The following is an 18081-nucleotide window of genomic DNA, read 5'->3' on the forward strand; positions in this document are numbered from 1 at the left end:
TTTGATCTGATTTTTCTTGTGCAGTGAGATAATTATGGAAATATATATAGAAGAATTGCACATGTTTAACATATATTGGATTACTTGCCATCTAGGGGGGGATTGGAGGAAAGGAGGGAAAAAATTGAAACACAAGGTTTTGTAAGGGTGAATGTTGAAATTATCTGCACATGTTTTGAAAATAAAAAAAGCTTTAATAATAATAATAATTAATAATAATAATAGAAATTCATCCAGTGTCTCCATTCTATGCAACTCTTATCCACATTCTCCAGTGAGTTGTTGTAAGGTTTGGAGGCTTCCATGAATTGTGCTGGAATTCTTCCTTGATTTTTTTTGACATCCCAAAGGAGTGAGTGGAACGTTCTGTATAACTATCATCCCTCTCTCTTTTATTGTGTAAAAAGGAGCCAGACCTACTTCTGACCACATGCCCCTTACTGTTACTCTTGGAATGCCCTGAAGGAAGGCAATAAGAAGAGGCTGGTGTCTTCCATCAGTCCCAAATCAATGACTTCCAACTGTGCTTAATGCAGCTTTCACCTCTTGCTACTAGCCAATCTAAATGGAATGTGGGTGCAAAATCAATGTTAAGCTTTCTAAATGCTGAGTCACTTAACCCTTGAAGGAAGAGGGAAAGGAAAAATTCGTGTGGAATATGACTTCCATCTTTAACTATCTCCCTTTCTACCTAATCTTCAGTCTTCAAAGGGAAGAGTAGTGAAGCAGGGCCTTCTATCTGACCATTCATCTGAGTGTGCACCTGCTCTTATCTCTAACATGATCTCCAGTCTTATTTTAGAGGAAGAATGGCAATGATGAACATTTCTATACCTGGTTATATCTTGCATGTCCTAGTGATCTTGAACCCCTGTAAACTGTAATTTAAACATCATTTCTCATTCTCTACCACTTGATTCTTTCTTTCCATCTCCCTCAATCTTCCCACCTTCCTACCAAAATCTATTTGTACTTTCTACTGTATCTTCTGGAATACCTCTTCCATGGAAAACAGACTTCCCTTCATTCTAATTTTTTTCCTTTTCTGCTCATACCATTTTCTAGATATTACTGAAACTTGACTCCCCTTGATGATATAGCTTCTATAATTATCCTTTCCAGTACTGGCTTTAGCTTCACTCATTCTTCTTGCCTCTCTGATCAAGGCAGAGAAGTTGGAATTCTCTTTGCTCTCCATTGCCTCTTAGAGGTTCTCTTTTTTTGTTCTTTCTATTAATCTCTTTCTTTGTGGTTCATGCAAATTATATCTACCACCCAATCAAAATCCTGGTAGCTGTTTTTATAGACCTGTAGATTACTTCCCTTTTTTCTCGATGAATTTGATACAAGGCTCACAATTATTCTTTCCCCTTAAGCTACTGCCCTTATGCATTTTGATTATTCAACTCTTTAACCTACTCCTTTACTATGACCTGCTTATTTTTCTCTCAGTCACACTCAAAGATGACATAATCTTGATCTTGCTGTCACTTACAAATATACCACCTCCATATTCAAAAATTCTTCAGTCTCTTTGCCCCACCATAACCTATTACCTTTTTGCCTTTCCTTTGCCTTCCCCAAAATGGCAAATCTTACCTTTTTTCACATCATTACTTCAAGTCTCTTGACCCCTTGATTCTTTCTCAGGTTTCTCCAGTTTTAACCACTATTTCCTCTTCTACCCATTTTGACCCTTTGGTGAAACAATTCAGCTCTATTCCATCTTCCTCTCATTAACTTCCAGCCCCTTTGCCATTTTACTGATTGTCCCCTGTCAGACCTCGACTTTGGATCACTCCCACCTTCCTTGCCTTCATTTCTACATATGTACAACTGAACGATGATGGACACAATCACACAAGAATTCTGACTGAAGATCCACTACAAATTTATGCTACATTAACTTCAACTGGGTCTCACTGCTGCTAAATAATACAACTATACCTTCCTAAGCAATTTAGTATCCCATTCTTCAAAGTTCTTCTCAACTTCTTCATCCTTTCCTACATCTTACATTGCTCCCCCTCCCCCTACTTCTCAGGTGAAAGCTTTGCTAATATTTTATAGGAAAAAATCTGAGACTATGTATTGTGAACTCTCTCTTGTTCCTTCTTTCATATCTCATATCACTCATATGCCTTTTGACTCTATTTCTTCCTTCGTCTCTGTCTCATATTATGAGACGGCCTTTCTCCTTACTAAGACTAACCACCTTCACCTGAAAAAATCAATCTCATTTCATCCCATCTGTTCCAAAAGATTGGCTTTTTGCCATTATCTCTATATCATTTATTTTCAAGCATGCTTTGTCTATTAACTTATTCTCTATTGTCTATAATTCTCTTTTGCTTCCAACCTGGAAAAACAAACAGCAACTCTCACTTGATCCTTACATCTCTGCTATTATCATATGTCTTTTCTTTGTGGTTAAACCCCTCAGAAAAGATGTCTACAATAGGCATTATGATATGAAAACACACAGTAAAGTTTAAATTACCAGACCAGATTAACTAGACTCAAGGGCATTGAAAAAGAGCAATAAAAACCACTAATGAACATGATTAAATCATTCTTTCCTATGATCATGTTACTTTCCTACTGAATCACATTCATTGAATCTCCATTGTTTAATGAATAATGCAAATTTTTGACTCTTACATTTAAGGATGTCTACATTCTGAATCTAACCTATCCACCCAGAATAATTTTTTTAACTTATCCTTTTCATCATTTTTCCAGTGTTCTTGATTCTTCCTCTGCTACCAATTTACTATTTTCTGCTTTTAAGGCAACAGCTCTAATTCAGATCCTCATTTCTTTTTGCCTGAGTAATGTAATAAGCTGTACTTTACGCTTTGCCTTCATACTCTCCATGTCCTAATTTATCTATCACACAGTTGCAATATAATCTTAATGTACAAGTGTTCTAAAGAAACAAAAAATATATAAGATAAAGAAATAACTACAAACCCGTACCTAGATTGGTATTCTTAGGCATTAAATCAACATAATTATAAAATTCAGCTTCCTTTCCTCTGATCACAACTTGTTTTTGACAAACTTTGACTTGTTTTCTCCAGTTATCCCTATCATTCTATGAAAATACCTTGTGTAATTTATGCACTTGCCTATTGACATTGTCTGTTCTACAATTTAAGAAAGATGAATATTTCATAACAGCCTCATCTTGTAATATTGGAGAAACTGAGGCAAGATAGAGATTATAGAGTTTTTAATATTTTATTTGAGTGTCAGAGATTGTGCTGGGGGCATGTTGCCCCTAGGCCTAATGTCTCACAGCATCCAGCAGAAAAAGTGAGTTCTCAATGCCATACATACATGTAGCTCCAAGCTTGGATAGACAAAGGAGGAATGAAGTCTGGTGAATGGGAATCTCCAGGCAGGGACCATCAATCTGGTTCTGATAGATTGGGGATAGAATCACAAATTGTTACAAATCGGGAGGATTTAGGAGTTGTCCAACTAGAGCCAGGAAGTCTGAAACTTAGAGATATAAACAATTCCAATTAGGTATCTGAGATAGGATATCTGGAGTCTTATCTTTTGGAATTCCAGATCTCCACAGCCCTAATTATCTCAGTTCTAATGAGCAGAAAAGGGGGGTTGCAACGAGGGGGATTGAGACAGAACAATTCAAGCAAACTGAGGCAGAGCAATTGGGGAAACTGAAGCAGAACAATTTATGGAAACTGAGTCAGAACAACTTATGGAAACTGAGGCAGACAATTCAAGGAAGCTGAGACAGAACAATTTAGGGAAACTGAAGCAAGACAATTAGAGAAACTGAGGAAGGATAATAAAAGGGGACTGTGGCATAACAATCTGATTATTGCCCATGTAAATATGTGCACCACACAATCAATAAGAAACTAAATTCATTTTGGATGATATTTTTGGAGAACTCACATCTTTCTGCCCCAGTCCCCAACTCCCTATGTTGGTAAAACTTTTTTTTTTTTTTTTTTAAACAAAGGAACAGAAACGTTCATACCAGATAAGCTAAATTCCACTTTGTAGTCCAGTGAAAGACATGACCTTTCTGTTTGTCTGTCTTCTAAAGGCAGTAGAGAGTTTTTACAATTATGTACTAGTAGCCTGGACGGCTTTCTGGAGACTACTGGCATTTAAATAGTGACATCTAGACCTCTAACTACTCATTTATTTGCCAGGTCAAAACAATTGTTAGGTGAAGCTCTGATCAGATCTCAGTAGACATTTATTAATTTGCTTCTGGAAGTCAGCAGTCTAAGAGTGAAACAACTTCAAAGAAAAGAAGTCAGTATGATAAAACTTCTTTTGTCTAATGTTAAAAAAGATAAACTTCGAGAAAGAGCTCACTTTTGTGGAAAATTATGTTTTAAGAATTGAACAAGCAGTCAATTCCAGAAGTGAAAAATAATGATGACCAAAAGAGATCAATGCTATTTTGAAAAAATGAAGCAGTATTAATTGGACTTTTGAATGGTTATTTTGATGGAAGGTACAATGCAAGTGTGACTGTTCCTTTGTTCTACAATTGTTTGAATAAAGAAAAAATGTATCTGAAATAATGTTTTGCTCCTCCAGGTTTTAATATAGCTAAAGAGAAAAATGTTTATCCAAGTGTAACTACTGAAATCATACCTTCTTAAGTATATATGCCATCCTAAATGCAACAGAGTTCCATTTTTCCTTAAAAATATCATAGGGTTAGGAGTAATAGAAAAGGAACCTAAGCTAAGAAGATGACAAAGTGTCTACTATGTTTCTAAAAGTGAAGGTAACAGAGAATTCAGTGAAATAAAATCTTTAGTTATTGATTCCTATAGATTTTTGAAACTCTCTAGCATTCTCCCATATTTTCCCTTTTTACCACTTTCCTAATCATGATCAATTAAAATGTATGGTTGAGATGAAAACCCACATAATTCTTTTCCATTCTTTTTCATCCATATTCAGAACCAGTCACTGAACCATTTTTTGAGAGCTTAGCTCAATCTTTTTTTTCCTTTTCCACACTTAAGTTGTTGCCATATTCAGTGATTGCTTCATTTCTATTTTTTAGACATTTGCTTTCTTTGCTGTTTCTTCTGAAAAAAAGTTCCTCAAATGTTGTAACATTAGAAAGGCTTTGTAAACCTTAAAATGCTATATGAATCATCATCATCATTATCTTCATCATCATTTTTTTTCCTGTCTACATCTGCTTCTTAGATTATTCATTTCCTTCTGTTTATTTATTTATTTTTTTTACTTCTTCCTCCAACCTTTCTGTATATTGAAAATTCAAAGTCCTTTGTTTCAAATGTGCCACTGTTTTTGCTTAATTTATTCTATTCTTACTTTAATGGAAGGGATTTGACCAATCAAATGCTATTCAATTATCAAACACTTTCTTTGTAACCAACATGTACTGTTGCTGTGGGGACACAAAAGTAGAAGTCATAATTTCTGCTTTCCAAGATTTTACATTAAATTGGCAAGGTGGGAAATTCATCTGTGAAACTACCCAAGAAGGTTATATGATAAAACATTAATAAGCCAGATTATTTATAAGGTTTTGTGGGCCAGGTCAGCCTTTATGTAGGCTTTGGAATAGAGAGAGGATATGTATTAATGCAGAGAAGTATAGAGGTCATTTTAGGGAGGAAGATCTCATGGACAAAACAATGGAGATGGGATTAACATAGTATTTGTGTGTGTGTGTGTGTGTGTGTGTGTGTGGTGTAGGTGCATGTATAGTGTGTATGTACATGTATGGGGTGTGTGTGTATGTATGTGTGTGTATGAGAGAGAGGGAGACAGAGAGAGAGACTCAGAGAGACAGAGAGAAAGAGAGACTGAGAGAGAGAGAAACAGAGAGAGGAGGGAGAAGAGAGACAGAGAAAAAGAGAGAGGAGAGAGAGAGAGAGAGAAGAGGAGAGACAGAGAAAGACAGAGAGAAGGGGAGAAACAGAGAGAGAGACAGAAACTGGACAGAGACAGAGACAAAGAGACAGGGAGACAGATAGAGACAGAGAGAAGAAGGGGGGAGAGAGAAAAAATGGAGACAGAGAGAGAGAGAAAAGGAGACAGAAAGAAAGAGAGAGGGAGATGGGAAGAGAACCAAGGTATAATAAAAAGATAGGAGAGGAAGTTCTCTAGTTCAGTTAACTTATTTTTCAGATGAACACACCAAAACCCAGAGAGGTTATAATTTTCTCATTATGACATTGGTAATAAATGATAGTCAGGATTTGCAATGCCCTTCTTACAGTCCTAGAAGGGGAATTGTTCAGGGACCAGTACGTTTTTTGGAAAGGCACATGAACAAAGAACTGATGTGATTTCTGCTGTGTTATGAAGAAGAATGATATGGCTGCTTATATATTTATCTTTTTTTCTCACATCTTCGGAGCATTCAAACCATAATGTTTCCTAAAAGACATGAATGTGGATGGCAGAATCATGATGGCAGGCAAACCAGCACATCACCAAGTCTGCTTCATTAATCTATAATTATGCTGGTCAGGCCATCCCCAGGAAGTCAATTCACAATGCTACTAGACTCTGTGTTGGAGAACTTTTGAGGGTGATTATGGCAGGTGTTCTTCACAGTACACTGAGCCTTGTTTTGGAATAAGAAATGGAACTTGGAGGCATTGTCAGGTTATTCTGTGGAAACTTCCTGGTAAAATAGGAAAGTTAGTACAGTGATTATATCTATATATACATATGTATACATACATATGTTAAATGCATATGATAATCTATATATCTATATCTATATCTTTTTTGTCCCCCCTCCCAACTCCTGGTTTTTGTCTCTGCAATCTGCTGCTCTGTTTATCTGCCAGCTGCTTGGCTCGGTGCTCCATTAATCTCCCAGCTGCTGTGACTCTGGTGTCTTATATATCAGATGAAGCATTTAAGCAAGAACAGAGAAATCGGTGCCCTGTGCCATTTCTGGCCATAGAAGAGAGTTTATAGAAATAATTTTACATGAAATCCATGAAGCTTAGTTGCTCTGCCCATAATTAGAAATTTTAAAATAATAATAACTCCATTTAAATAACACTTTCTGATTAAAGAGTGCATTATATACATTATCTCAGTCGGCCATAAAATAGCTGACATTTCTATAGAGTTCTGCATACTTTACTCTTACAACAATGCTGTGAAGTAAATAAGTGAGTGGAGTATTGCAGAGGCCCATAAATGGAAGGGCTCTATGAGGTGATTTAGTAATCTCTAATAGCTTCTTTTCTCTATTGTCATCCTTCTTGACCTCTTTAAGCTTTTGACATTGTTACCTTCTTTTCCTCCCAAATTTCCTCTCTTCTCTTAAGGTTCTGATGACATTCTCTCACTCCTCAATTTCCTTTATTGAATTATTATACATGTCACAGCCTTTGACTGAAGATATATCCTACATCATTTTGTGGAGCCTTCTTTTCTCTTTCTACACTTTTTTGCTTCATCAGCTCCCATGGATTTAATTATCTCTATGTAGATGATTCCCAGATCTGGATATTCTGTCTCTCTTCTGACTCTCCTGAATGCCAGGTATGTATTATCAATTGCCAGCAAGACATTTCAAACTGGATGATCTATAGCTATCTAAAATTTAAGATGTCCAAAGCAAAACTCATTATCCTTCTCTCTGAACTAACCCCTTTTCCAAACTTCTGTATTATCATAGAAGATGTCACCATCCTTCCAGTTTCCTGGTTTTAAAATCTCAGGATTATCTTTAACTCATTCATATATCCATTTAATTGTCAAATCTTGACATTTCTGCCTCCACAACATTCACCACATCTGTTATACTTTACATTTACATAACCATCTTCCTTATTCAAGATCTCATCAGATCTTAGCTGGTTATTACATTTTAGTCTCCTTTCTTCCAGTCTCTCCCCACTCCAAATCTTGTTTTAAATAGCTTTAAATGTGATTTTTCAAAAATAAAGAAAAATCTACTGCAATCAACTTAAATGGATTCTTTTTGCCTTTAGAATAGAATATAAACAAACAGTTATATATTCAATTTTTTTTACAACCAGATTCTAACTCATTCTCCAACTTTATTACACTTTAGTCCTCTTCATTCATCCAGAGGTTGTAGCCTAATCAGATTGAAATGTAATTGGAAAATGTTTAGCAAAATATACAAAAATACAATGTAACATAAGTAATGTTAATTTGTAATTTTCTAATTTAATGAGCCTTTTAGTTATCAAACTGTGCATACCCTTTGATCCAGCAGTGTTACTACTGTAGGCTTATATCCCAAAGAAATACTAAAGAAGGGAAAGGGACTGTATGTGCCAAAATATTTGTGGCAGCCCTTTTTGTAGTGGCTAAAAACTGGAAAATGAACGGATGCCTATCAACTGGAGAATGGTTGGGTAAATTGTAGTATATGAATATTGTGGAATATTATTGTTCTGTAAGAAATGACCAACAGGATGAATACAGAGGATTGGAGAGACTTACATGAACTGATGCTACGTGAAATGAGCAGAACCAGGAGATCATTATACACTTCAACAACAATACTGTATGAGGATGTATTCTGATAGAAGTGGATATCTTCAACAAAGAGAAGATCTAATTCAGTTCCAAGTGATCAATGATGGACAGAATCAGCTACACCCAGAGAAGGAACGCTGGGAAATGACTGTAAACTGTTGGTATTTTTGCCTTCTGAATCCAATTCTTCCTGTGCAACAAAAAAATCGGTTCTGCACACATATGTTGTATCTAGGATATACTATAACACATTTAACATGTATAAGACTGCCTTCCATCTAGGGGAAGGGGTGGAGGTAAGAAAGGGAAAAATCGGAACAGAAGTGAGTGTAAGGGATAATATGTAAAAAATTACCCATGCATATGTATTGTCAAAAAAAAAGTTATAATTATAAAATAAAAAAAATATTTTAAAAAGAGCCTTTTAGGGATATATTTCTATTTCATTTTGGTACCTAGTCAAACTGATAATATTTCTCCAATATAACCTTTCACTTTCTATGCCAGAGCCTTTGTAATCACTGTCCCTTATGCTTGGAATACATTATCTCCTAAACTTTGCTGCTTATAATTCCAAGTTACTTTAATGTTCAACTCAAGCACCACGATTTACATTAGATTTTTTCCTGACCTCTGAAATATATGTATATGTATATATACTATGTAAATTTGAGATCTTTACTTAACTCCTGAGGCATTAGGATAATGGTAGTATATCATTGATACCATTAGAATCTTAGATCTTATGGATAATTCTAAGAATAAATAAACAAGCATCATTTAAACAATTAATAGCAATTAACTTTTAAAATAGGGATAGTAGTTAAATATATAAAGCAGTGACAGAAAGACAAATATATCCACCCATCTCCTCCAAAGAACAAGCAAACAAATAAACACAAAACTCAGCAAACAAAACAGGAGATACAATCTTTCCTATACCCCCATGGTCCCTTGGGAGAATGGGCTCTGACTGAAAATGGTTACAAAACATTTCTTCAACCACTTTATTTCTAAGTACAATTAGTCTCTGGTTGAAGTTTCTCCCTTGTTTACAGTAGACAAGTTTTCAGTGTAGATTCATCTCTGTATTGAGTTGGGTCAAGCAAATCATTTGGGATTTTGCTTTTTACCAGGTTGTGCTAATATAAACTCTGGCAGGGATTCCAGGTTTCCAGTAGTCTTCTGATACCCTTTTGGAACTCACATACTAGAAGCCTAATTCATTCTATCTCCAATACTCATACACCTAATACAAGGAAAAATAAAAACAACATGGCCAAAACCAATAGCAAGACTATGTGCTCATGAGTCACTACAAACCAAGAAGGCAAATAAGCCATTTACATTCCCTCTCTCTCTCTCCACCTGAAGATCCACAGAGTCTATGGATCCTCACTAGAATGCAGCCTGGTAAGAAAAATGAATGTTTTTTGAATCACTGATAACTTGTGTACACATATTTCAGTTCTATCGAGCTATTCAGAGAACATTACTATGCTGTAAACAAATTGAAAAATAGCCGCAGAATATACACACAGGCTCCAAAGTCCGTAGTCTATTGTATCAGGCTGAGTTTGCTGCTTGTATTCATAAGGACTTGGGCTGTCATTGCTTAGTTTTCTTTTCATGTGTGTGTGTGTGTGTGTGTGTGTGTGTGTGTGTATATATATATCAGTTTTGCCTTTGAATCTATGATGTCTAAAACAACACAAGGAACATAGTAGGTTTTTCACTCTTTTTATTCCTATATTACTTTAAGAAATTATTTTAAAATGAACATTTATCCTCTCTACTTGAAAACCTCCAATGACTAATTCTCAAGATAATTTCACTTTGGACAGACAGATTTTTTACCTTATTCTCTATAAAAGAATTTCTTTATTTGATATGCATAAGGCATGGTCTCTCTAACTTCTTTTTTTTTAGTCTCCTGCCTAAAAAAAATTTCTACAACTGAATGTATTTCTTCAGATAAGAACTAATTAGTACAGCATACAGTGGAAGAAATTAAGGCTTAGAAAGGTGAAAGATTTTTCCAATACCACAATATCTGTAAGTGACATAATATAGTTCCAGAATTTAAGTATTCTAACATCTCATCATGGGTTCTTTCTACTATGACGCTGCCTTATCCCTTCTCCTCACTATCTCAAATATATTTCTTAAAATAAGGAGTGCTTAGTTCTAATAAAACAGATCAGTGGTACAGTTAAGTGTTGTGCTATCAACCAGGAGTAGCAGGTTGGAAGTAAACAAGAGGTTATTGATTCTCTAAGCCACGATCTATTTTGCCATTGAGATCACTTCCAAAACATGAAGATGTACTAACTCTTAATGTTAGTACAAACTGCTAGGTCAGTTTTTTTGGGATAAGATATATGTTATAAGTTGGTTTAGATATAAATAGAACTTGGAATAACACATAAAGGAAAATAGTGATAGATAAAACAATCTAAATTTTGGTCATTTTACTGGAGTTAACTGAAGGAACAATTCTGGAGTATACTTCTTTGGTGTCCCTCAAGCAACATGATATCCTCCATGTTTTTCCTTACCTTTGGTCACTAAACTTTTTATCTGAGGAAATACTTCATTTCTATGGTGACCAAACCCTGGCCACAGATCTGCCATATCTCTTCAGTAATAATTAATCTTTCTACAGGGAAGAAAGTTGATGCTCTAACATGGTCATATCCTAGGTAACTACCCTCTCACCCCAGTTCTGCTTTCTTATGCAAATCAATCCCTAGTTAAAGCTATGACTCTGTGCTATGATGACAATATAGACCTTTCTCAAAAAACCCTATCTTAAAATTGCTCAAAAGTTATCTCTAAAGGAAATTTCTTGAGAAATTTTACCTGTTCACAATTGCTCTAGAATTTATTATGGACCCTTGATAAGATATTATTTATATTCTGACTAAAGAGAAGAATCACCTGGAGCTATTCTAAATCTTTGGCATCTTTTGAACTAGAAGTGAACCTTGTCCTGAAACTTCCGGTTTCAGTTAAATTTAATCAAGGATTCAATTAAATTCAAGTTAAGTCAAAGAATATTTTAAAAATGCTTACTCTCTGCTGGGAATAATGATAGCTGTTAGAGTTGAAAATACAAAAAAACCTAAATAGTGAGTAGAATACTATAGGCACAGAGTAAAGTAAAATACTAAAATGTAATGTAGGTAGCAAGGGAAAGAAGGAAGAAATAAGGGATATTGCTTTGGGAAAGTTGAGGGTAGGTCTTGATGATGATGATTAGTTATCTTTAACTTCTCTAATATAAATTCTTAAATTTGTTGTGTTCCTGTGAACCCTAGTAATGTCATAACTCTGGTAATTCAGAAGTGACATCAGAAGGGGACTTATGTCACTGAAATGGGGAGATGTGTGTGGATGTCTTGAAGGACTAAAATAATGGTTCAATTTTTTTCTGTTTTTTTTTTTTTTTTTTGGTAAGGAATGAATGTTGTAATTAAAAAAAAAATGATGGTATACTTTAGGATCCCTGAAGGATGTTATTTTCTTGGGTTTTAGGACTGAGTTGAGTTGGGAATAAAATGGCTGAGATTCTATTTTTAGTACCTTCTAGACTCCTTATGCAACATGGGAAATTGTACTTTTCAGGTTCTCAGGGGAATAACAGTACTAGCAACCTGCTGTGTCAGGCCCTTTCAAAGATTAAAATGTTTATATTAGCCTGCATGCTGCTGCCTTAAACTCCTTAAATGAAAAATACTCAGCAGACATTTTTGTTAGTTTTTTCAATGTAGAGGGGAATATTTCTCTCCACAGGGTATTTTAAATATCCCTTTTAGTGGGTGTTAATGGTACACAGTAATGTCTTCCAGCAAAATAAAAATAAAGCTTCTCATCTCTGCTTTACAAACCTGTGGTATAACTGTGTCCTCCTATAGGCAAAATGGCAAAGAATAGAGTATACTCATGAAATTATACAGATGTCTCACCTAATAGAGTTTCAAAAGATTGTTTTTAAAAAATATAGGAGTTTATGAAAGAGATCAAGTGGGAATCAATTTTATTTTTTACAACATACATTTTTATTTTTTAGTAGAAAGATTCATCTAGCAAAATATTTATAAATTTTGCTGAATTAAAAAAACAACAACAAAACTTCCATCTATTTTGACCCATGTAAACAGTTCCATGTTACTATACTTATTGCACAGTTAACAAAGGAAAAAAAAAAACTTTAAAGCCATTGTGATACAGGAATAAATATCTCAGGGACTTTTATGCTGTATAATTAAGAAAGCTAAACTGTTACCCATCCCATAATACCATATTCTACTCTTTAGAAATTATAAGGGAACTGTCAGTGACTCTCTTCAGAAATCTCTGCAGAAATACAATAGTGATTGTCTTGATTACGTATGTATACGTGCCTTGGAACCCAGATACAGATTAACTTCTAACTCATTCATTAGATTCAAGGAAAGTTTTCTGATCAATGAGAAGGAGAAACCCAATTCTAGGGATCCTTTCAGTGCTTGGAAAGTCATTTACTTTTTAAAATAGAATGACATTTTCCAAAGAAAAGGAAAGAATTTGCATACTCCTTGAGTCCACAGAGGAATAAGATGATATATTTGTAGCTTTTCCACCTAACACAAATCTTAAAACTTGAACCCAAGAAACTGAGATGAAAAAAAAAATAGGCACTTATTGAAAATATTCTATTAAGCATGCTAATAATATCAATACTATCATATTTTCTAATGAGTTTATGTTTTTCTATCCCATTAGGCTGAGATCCTCTGTGTTTCTTTCCTGGTACAGTGCAAATTCAATTGTAGGAAAAACAATAGGGATCCTGTCAAAAATCCAAGAGTAATACTAGCATTCCATGAAAGCGCCCAAAGATGAAAAGAGAAAACCACGCAGGATAAGTCTTCCTTGAAGGATGGATATAAAGAAGGGATAATGAAGGGCTCCACATCTAGAAGACCTCCTTTCTCATGTATATGCAGGGGCAGATAGGTATTTTCACTGTTGTGACCCTCATATTGTTTCACACATATATTCATCCTCATGTCTCATACCCTGATCTTCCCAGACATATTTGCAAGACTGATCATCTTGTAGGACTCAAACAGATGTTACAGCTGAGTTATGGAATAAGCAGACAGCTTTTTAGCCCTTGACTTTATGGCTTCAGTGATGGCAAATCAATAGTGAAGACCTTGCCAGAATGGTCCCTATTGAACAGTACAGGGCCCTGGGGGGCAAACTGTTAAATCAGTGTATTACTGTTGGATTCAAATGTCTGTTGATGGCTAGTCACTGCATTTGTTACAAGGACCCTTCTGAACAAGCTTGCTTTGAAGCAATTATTAGCCCATGGGTTCAGACACAATGGATATAATCAAACAGTGGAGATCTTAACACTGCTGGAGTTCAGTTGTGGGTTGCTGGAAAAGGAAGCAGGAAGTAAAGTGGTACACATCTGCAATTGTCATGAGACAGTAAAACATGAGAATTTGAATGAGTCAGAGAAGTCCAGTATACAGAATTTATCTTGTGGCTGATAAAGCAGTGTCATACATCTCCATAGTGAAAGCCTTGGTTTCTATACCACTAAGGTTGCTGATACCATAGCTGCAGTCCCCATGCTACACATTATTAACTGTGAATACCCTCTCCTGGGCATTGCAAGCCACTATAAGTTTAAAGTCATCATTTCCAACAACAGATTAATCAGGGCTTTGAATTTCCATATTCTTTCTCTGCATGCAGTTTAGACATAATTCATGAACCAGTCAACAATAATTGGGATAGTAAAGCAAACATGACTGCCTTTTATTTAACAAAGATAATAAATTCAATCAAATTCTGGTTATTTCTTTTTTTTCATATCCTTTTCTTCCAAAAGCTTCAGTTTTCTGTTCTCTCTCTCTCCTGGAGTTGGATGATATCCCTTATATGGGGGTTGCAGTTGTTATGTGTAGGAAGGAAGCAGAAATAACAGTTCTTTTCAGAATCAAAGTAAAATCCTGGCAATACTGCTACCAAAGAGCTTGCAATTGAGCTAGAAGCGGATGAAAAGACTCTAGTATTGCTGTCAGACCTTTGAGAGCTATGAGATGTTTCTGCTCCAGATCTTTCATTAGAACTTTGTCTTCTGTTCCAGGGACAGTCATTGCTCTTACCATAATTACTTCTCCTATATTTCTCCCTAATATATGAACCTCTTTTCTTCATTTTAGTTGTGCTGTGCTGACCAAGTCACTTAAATCTGATGCTCAAGTTCTTTATCTTTAAAATGGGTTGTTCTAAGCTGTTCTAAAGATCAAATGATGTAACCTGCTTCACCAATCTGGATATGGACTCCCCTTCCATGTCCTTGTTCCTGTCCAACCTACACATTAATCTTTCCCATCTGTTCTATTCCTTCTTCCCCAAGATTGGACTTTATCGTCTTTTTCCCCTTCCCCAATTTTCCTTTTTTTTCTCCTCCACTTCTAGACCCCAAGAGGGGGAGCAGCTGTCATTCCTGAGAGAATAGGAATGAACTTGGGAAACTTCTAAGACTTCTCAAGGCCAACCATCCTACTGGTTCCTGCAAATCCACCTGGGTTTCAGATATAGATCTTTGGGAAAGCCCTACGAATCTATAGCAATCATTTTAATAGAAATAAATAACTTAATTTAGAGAGTTAATAATTGAAAACCTTTCCAGTAGTTACTGATTGAGGAATTAGATTATTAAGATTTAAGTAGAGAATTCACTAGACTGGGTACTAGATGTCTGTCTGAGTTAATGATAAAACACTAATCCTTTAGCATGTGTCACCAAGAGAAAATCAATTTTCTGAGAGTAAAAGAGAGTTTAATATTATACTAAGGCATTCTTTGGTCCTGGATGTAGTATGTAAACTCTGAGATGAATGTTGGGACTATCAGCACTAGGTAATTATCATTGAATAAAGACAGACACTTGATTAGGAGCAGTTCTAAATGACTAAATGACTATATGATTAAATAATTTGAGATAACTATATCAGCCTCTGGTATTCAACATGGCAATGGCAAAAGGATATATAACCATGAAAGATGCTTAGAAGAGGGGAAACAGCATCTCTCTGTCCAAATGAAAATGATTAATCTTCAGTGAATTATACTTGGACATGTACTGGATAGGGTAACATTATTAAGCTAAATATTATATGAGAGAAGATGGGAAGAGGCTTATTCAATGAAAAGCATATTAATCCCTCTTACTACCACTTTTATTCTTATTCTGAGTAATATGAGAACTATTATCATGCTTTGAGAATTCATCTATTTATCTAAGTACTTAATTTTCTCCTGTTTCCAAGACTAATAACTAAAAAGTAATTTTTGTTGCATTTAACCATTTCTAAAAGACATTTATTTTCAAATATTAAATTATCTTTAAACCTCTTATACTAACTTCATAATTTATTAACATTGGGATGTGTTATAAGAAATCGTCCCAAATTAGGTAATATTAAGGAATACACATCCAGTTGAGGATACAGGTCTTCAGATACACTACAAAAAGATTAGAGAAATGTAAAAACAAATATATAATTAAGTGTGGTCAAGAGGAGAGTGATTCTATTCAAGAATGAAAGCAATCAATGAGAATTGAAATTTTCATAATCAGGTATCAAAGAAGTGGTGAGTGTTCAGGTGGCAATGGTGGGTAGAGAGATTTTGGATTTATTTTGGATGTCAGAACACTGTGGCTAGTCATTAGGTAAGTTACAGGAGGGCGACCTTATAATGTAGTCCTGTTTGTGCATCTCAGTATGATACTCATTGTTATCTTAACAGGATTAGCTCACTGGAGCACACATTCTCTATGTGTTACCCAGCATAGCTAGACTGGCTAACAATATATCCTACACTTTCACAAATAGGTTTTCTTTCAGTGAACCACTTTGCCTTTCTTACTTATGAACATACTCCTGTTTCACTATTTCTCCAGCATACACACACACACACACACCAAAAACAAAAACAAAACAAAAAACTTTTGAGATTTCATTTCAGTTTTCCAGATACTTATAATTACTCCAGGATTCAACTGAACTCTATTGTTTGAAAACTTAATAACTTGGCAAAAAGCTACAAATTATATTGGAAAGAACACTAGATTTCACCCCAAAGAACCATATTTTAAAGCTGAATTGGAAGCTACATGGACTAGGGATAGAATACTGAGACTAGGATTCAGGAAATCCTGAATTTATAGCTGCTTTAAACAACTTCTAGTAAATAAGATGTCCTGGTCAAATGAGATCAAATTTGTTTTGTGAACACTGGTCATGAGGCTAAATTTCTAGGTTGTAGGACACTAGTCAAGTCAGTTACCTGTGTTTACCTCAGTTTTCTCAATTGTAAAATGAGAATAGTAGTAGTATTTATCTCCTAGGGTTAAGAGGAGAAAATGAGAATAGTTGTATAGTGTTTAAAATAGTGCTTATTATACCACATAGTAAATGCTTAATTTCTCTCCTTCTACCTTCCTTATTAGCCTAGTAACCTTGGAGAAATAAGTTAATCTCTGAATCTGTCTCATTTTTTTCATCCATAAAATGGGCATAATACTATGAGCTTCACAGGATTAGAGAATTCCAGAATTCCAGAAATGAAAAGCATATTAATAGTGGTCTAATCCTATCCACAACTGAAAAAGAATTGCAAACTCAAATAATTTGGGATTTGAAACACACTGCAGTAGCATCTGTTCAAACTCCTAGACTAAAGGAGTTTATACTATACCATTCTCTATAAATGGCCAGCTGGGTTCTGCTTGGAGACTTCTAAGACCACTTCTCTAGGCCAACTATTTAATTTTTGTTCCCCTCTGATTATTGGCATTTAGACATCAAGGCAAAATTCTCCTTTATCCAAATTTTGCCTACTTCCCCTTGTTTTGTCAGCTCATTGTATTTTTTGAATATAGCTATGATCACTGTTCCCTTCCCTCCTCATTCCACTGGAGTCTTCTTTTCTTTATTCTTAGTGTTTAATACCAGTTCTTTAAGTGGATTTTCCATTTCCTTGCTATCTCAGGATACTTGGGTAGATTATTATTGCTTTCTCTAATGCGTGGAGTCAAATCTCATCACAGTCCATTAGGAATGTTCTGATCAGGGCAGAATGCAATGGGGCTATTATATTTTCCTTCTGGGAACCCATAGTTTTTAATGCAGCCCTTTATCAAAATATTATATTAGCTTTCTTGGATACCAAATCATACAAGAGACTCATATATTTTTATTTATTTCCTTTTAGCAGACCTATAATTCCATTAGGATAGAGAACTCTCAGAGAAGAAACTGCTTGTTCCAAAGCAAATTGACACCTGCTCTGACACTTACAGTTTTGGAGAGTTGACTGGGATTTGTTTAAAGGACTTGGTCAAGATCACCTGGATAGGATGTGGTAAAGGAGCATCTGAATTCAAGCCTTCCCTATTATGAAACCAAGTCTCTATTTACTATGCCATGCTTCCTCTCTGTATTGAATTTATAATCCTTTAAAATACCAATTCTTTTAGGAAGAATTTTT

General features: G+C 35.1%; 1 long non-coding RNA gene and 1 pseudogene across 1 annotated transcript in view; one reads left to right on the forward strand and one right to left on the reverse strand.

The window, feature by feature from the left end:
* Positions 1 to 18081, forward strand: part of LOC141553573 (uncharacterized) — a 223788-nt gene that overhangs the window by 112428 nt on the left and 93279 nt on the right. The window lies entirely within an intron of this gene.
* On the reverse strand, positions 13281 to 14739 carry LOC141552204 (DDB1- and CUL4-associated factor 4 pseudogene; annotated as a pseudogene).

Source organism: Sminthopsis crassicaudata, chromosome 1, assembly GCF_048593235.1.
Source record: "Sminthopsis crassicaudata isolate SCR6 chromosome 1, ASM4859323v1, whole genome shotgun sequence".
Classification (NCBI taxonomy): domain Eukaryota; kingdom Metazoa; phylum Chordata; class Mammalia; order Dasyuromorphia; family Dasyuridae; genus Sminthopsis; species Sminthopsis crassicaudata.